The sequence below is a fragment of the Oncorhynchus mykiss genome, chromosome 3 (genome assembly GCF_057628025.1).
Source record: "Oncorhynchus mykiss isolate SJ-2025 chromosome 3, ASM5762802v1, whole genome shotgun sequence".
Taxonomy (NCBI): domain Eukaryota; kingdom Metazoa; phylum Chordata; class Actinopteri; order Salmoniformes; family Salmonidae; genus Oncorhynchus; species Oncorhynchus mykiss.
Genome location: NC_143024.1, coordinates 49,073,465 through 49,078,412, shown reverse-complemented (window position 1 = coordinate 49,078,412; position 4,948 = coordinate 49,073,465). Strand labels below are relative to the sequence as shown.

Below are 4,948 nucleotides of genomic sequence, written 5' to 3'. Positions count from 1 at the left end.
CCTCAAAGCTCATCAATAAGCTAAGGACACTTGGACTAAATACTTTCCTCTGCAAACTGGATCCTGGACTGGCCGCTCCCAGTTGGTAAGGGTAGGTAACAACACATCTGCCACGCTGATCCTCAACACAGGGGGCTTACTCATAACGGTTTACTCATAACTGCACAGCCAGGCATGACTCCAACACCATCATTAAGTTTGCAGATGTCACAACAGTGATCACCGGCGACGATGAGACAGCCTATAGGTAGGAGGTCAGAGATCTGACAATGTGGTGCCAGGGTAACTACCTCTCCCTCTACTTGATCAAGACAAAGGAGATGATTGTGGACTACAGGAAAAAGAGGGCAGAGCACACCCCCTTCGTCATCGACAGGGGCTGTAGTGGAGCAGGTTGAGAGCTTCAAGATCCTTGGTGTCCACATCACCAACAAACTATCATGGTCCAAACACAGCAAGACAGTCGTGAAGAGGGCACAACAAAACCTATTCCCCTCAGGAGACTGAAAAGATTTGGCGTGGGTCCTCAGATCCTCAAAAGGTTCTACAGCTGCACCATCGAGAGCATCCTGACTGGTTGCATCTCTGCCTTGTATGGCAACTGCTTGGCCTCCGACCGCAAGGCACTACAGAGGGTAATGCGTACGGCCCAGTACATCACTGGGGCCAAGTTTACTGCCACCCAGGACCTCTATACCAGGCGGTGTCAGAGGAATGCCATAAAAATTGTCAAAGACTCTAGCCACCGCAGTCATAGACTGTTTTCTCTGCTACTGCACGGCAAGTGGTACCGGAGTGTCAAGTCTAGGTCCAAGAGGCTTCTAAAACAGCTTCTACCCCAAGCCATAAGATCCCTGAACGTCTGATCAAATGGCTACCCAGACTATTTGCATTGACCCCCCCCCCCCCCTGTTTACACCGCTGCTACTCTCTGTTTGTTATCATCGAGGCATTGTCACTTTAATAACTCTATCTACATGTCTACACTGCATTTTATATCTGGGACCCTCAGGATGACAAATCAGAGCAAGATTACTGAATGGAAATACATTATTTACCTTCAGATGTGAATGTATAAAACCAGTTGCCGTAATAAGTGTTTTGTTGTTGTGCACCATCCTCAAACTATAGCATGATATTTTTTTCTGTAATAACTACTGTAAATTGAACACAGCAAGTTAGATTAACAGTAATTTAAGCTTTCTGCCAATATAAGACATGTCTATGTCCCGGAAAGTTGGCTGTTGTATACAACGTTTCCTCGTCACATTATCTCATATTGAGCAACAACCGTTCTGGTTTAGGGACACCGATACAGAGGATAATGGACCTATATATATTTTTTAATAATCTTCGAGAACTAACTATCACCAAAATAAAAGCTAGACAGTCAGGGAGAATTGAAAATTCAAAAAACTATGAATTTAGCTGTATTGATTTTGTTATTAAGTTTAAGCAAACCTCTAGTGACATCCCGGATCCGGGAGCGTAATCATCGACTGATACAAATTAGCATAACACAACGGACATAAATATTACTAGAAAATATTCCCATTCATGAAAATCACAAGTGAAATATATTGAGACACAGCTTAGCCTTTTGTTAATCACACTGTCATCTCAGATTTTCAAAATATGCTTTACAGCCAAAGCAAGACAAGCATTTGTGTAAGTTTATCGATAGCCTAGTATAGCATTATGTCCAGCTAGCAGCAGGTAACTTGGTCACGAAAATCAGAAATGCAATCAAATTAAATCGTTTACCTTTGATGAGCTTCGGATGTTTTCACTCACGAGACTCCCAGTTAGATAGCCAATGTTCCTTTTTTTCCAAAAATATTATTTTTGTAGGCGAAATAGCCCAGTTTGTTCTTCACGTTTGACTGAGAAATCGACCGGAAATTGCAGTTACGACAATGCCGAAAAATATTCAAAATTAGCTCCATAATATCGACAGAAACATGGCAAACGTTGTTTATAATCAATCCTCAAGGTGTTTTTCAAATATCTATTCGATAATATATTGAATATATAATAAATATATTTTTCAGTAGGACCGATTTGGAAAAATGGCTACCTCTGTATTTTACGCGAGAATCACTCTGAGAGCCATCAGGTGACCACTTACACAATGTAGCCGCTTACGGGTATTCTTCAACATAAAGGCGTAAAACTACGTCACAATGCTGTTGACACCTCGGGGAATACGTAGAAAAAGTAATCTGGTTGATAGCCCATTCACTGCACAATAGGGACGCATTGGAACGCAGAGCTTTCAAAACATGAGGCACTTCCGGATTGGATTTTTCTCAGGCTTTCGCCTGCAATATCAGTTCTGTTATACTCACAGACGATATTTTTACAGTTTTGGAAACTGTAGAGTGTTTTCTATCCTAAGATGTCAATTATATGCATATTTTAGCATCTTGTCCTGACAAAATATCCAGTTTACTTTGGGAACGTTATTTTTCCAAAAATGAAAATACTGCCCCCTAGTCACAAGAGGTTGCAAAAGAACTCAGCATTAGCCATTGCAAAATGCATAGAATTGCAGAAAAGTAGCTATAAAACTGCAAAATGTTCTGTCAACTCCATGGCAGAATATGTAGAATCACTGGAAATTTGCTTAAAAACTGCAAAAAAAACTTGCAGGAAATTACCTTTAACACTGCAAAAAAATGATCTCCTATTGATGGAGAAATGTGTAGAATTGCAGGAAAGCTGCTTTAAAAAATTTCAAAAAATTCTGCCGCCCCCGCTATGGTAATATTTAAAAAAAAGTTTACTCACCAGGAATGTCATACATGATGGATCATTAGCTTCCCTATAGAAAAGACACTAAAAAGAGACACACTCCTGTATAAATGTGTTTTGTAGAAATTTCTGTCCACATTTTTTAAAGTAGTCCTTAGAGTTTGGTATGGATATAGTTTGGTATGGTTTGTTGAACTTTGAAATTTATGTTTTTTGTTAGGTATGCATATTAAAGTCCCAGAGTAATTCCGTTACCATGGAGTTGCCCAAGTATGCCAGTGGTCAGGTAGGCTGATATTCATGTCCATTCATTCTAAATGGGAATTAATGATGATTTAGTCTACATTACCTAGTCTAAATTTAGTCTAATGCTTTAGTGGCTTATAATTACATTGATAAAGTAGACAGATAATTAGAAGGAAAACACTTTGTCTTCAGATCTACTATAGACGGATGGCAATGCTGGCATTTGCTTGCAGCTAATGTCTTAACCTTTCTGATCTCCCCATCCCGGATCCGGGTTCGTGAATACAGACTCAAGCTCATTACCATAACGCAACGTTAACTATTCATGAAAATCGCAAATGAAATGAAATAAATATGCTACCTCTCAAGCTTAGCCTTTTGTTAACAACACTGTCATCTCAGATTTTCAAAATATGCTTCTCAACCATTGCAAAACAAGCATTTGTGTAACAGTATTGATGGCTAACGTAGCATTTAGCATTAACATTCAGCTGGCAACATTTACACAAAAAAACAGAAAAGCATTCAAAAAAATAATTTACCTTTGAAGAACTTCAGATGTTTTCAATGAGGAGACTCTCAGATAGCAAATGTTCAGTTTTTCCTGAAAGATTATTTGTTTAGGACAAATCGCTCCGTTTTCTGCGTCACGTTTAGCTATGAAAAAAACCCTGTATCCAGGATTGTGTAAATCTATCAGCAAGCTCATTAGCATAACACAACGTTAACTATTTATGAAAATCGCAAATGAAATGAAATAAATATGCCATCTCTCAAGCTTAGCCTTTTGTAAACAACACTGTCATCTCAGATTTTCAAAATATGCTTCTCAACCATAGGAAAACAATAATTTGTGTAAAAGTAGCTAGCTAGAGTTAGCATTTCGCGTTAGCATTTAGCGTTAGCATTAGCGTTAGCATCCAGCACGCAACATTAACAAAAACATAAAAGCCTTCAAATAAAATCATTTACCTTTGAAGAACTTCTGATGTTTTCAATGAGGATACTCTCAGTTAGATAGCAGATGCTCAGTTTTTCCAAAAAGATTCCTTGTGTATTAGAAATAGCTCCGTTTTATACATCACATTTGGCCACCAAAAAAAATCCATAAATTCAGTCCTCAAAACGCAAACTTTTTTCCAAATTAACTCCATAATATCGACTGAAAACATGGCAAACGTTGTTTAGAATCAATCATCAAGGTGTTTTTCACATATCTCTTCATTGATACATCGTTCTTGGACACATGCTTTCTCCCCTGAATCAAATGGTAAAGTGGAAGCAGCTGGCAATTGCGCACCGAATTCGACGCAGGACACCAGGCGGACACTTGGGAAATGTAGTCTCTTATGGTCAATCTTCCAATGATATGCCTACAAATACGTCACAATGCTGCTAAGACCTTGGGCGAACGACAGAAAGTGTAGGCTCATTCGTTGCGCAATCACAGCCATATAAGGAGAGAATGGAAAACAGAGCTTCAGAAATTCTGCTAATTCCTGGGTGATGCATCATCTTGGTTTCGCCTGTAGAATGAGTTCTGGGGCACTTACAGACAAAATCTTTGCAGATTCTGAAACTTCAGAGTGTTTTCTTTCCAAAACTGTCAAGAATATGCATAGTCGAGCATCTTTTCGTGACAAAATATCGCGCTTAAAACGGGAACGTTTTTTATCCAAAAATGAAATAGCGCCCCTAGAGCTCTAACAGGTTAAATACCTTGCAATGCGGATGTTAGCTTGCTAAAATCCAATGCTCTTCATTAATTTTTAGCTAAATAGATTGTTATATTTAATTAAATCTAACTCTGACAACATCACAATGATGACAAAAAGTGTTTCCTCCTTTAGAAATGTTATCATAATTCCAGGCCACTATAATGTACTTTAGACCAAATCTTCCTCAACACCAATTGAGAATGCATTGAGTAGAACTGTCAGTCAGGCAG

The 4,948-nt window shown here is 38.8% G+C and overlaps 1 long non-coding RNA gene across 1 annotated transcript; it reads right to left on the bottom strand.

Annotated features, from left to right (window-relative positions):
• Positions 1–3,541: 3,541 nt before the first annotated feature.
• On the bottom strand, positions 3,542–4,700 carry LOC149984571 (uncharacterized). Its single transcript, XR_016494909.1, has 2 exons — positions 3,973–4,700; positions 3,542–3,604 (listed from the first exon to the last, which is right to left on the bottom strand). It is a non-coding gene; the product is annotated as an uncharacterized LOC149984571 (long non-coding RNA).
• Between the last annotated feature and the right edge of the window lie 248 nt (positions 4,701–4,948).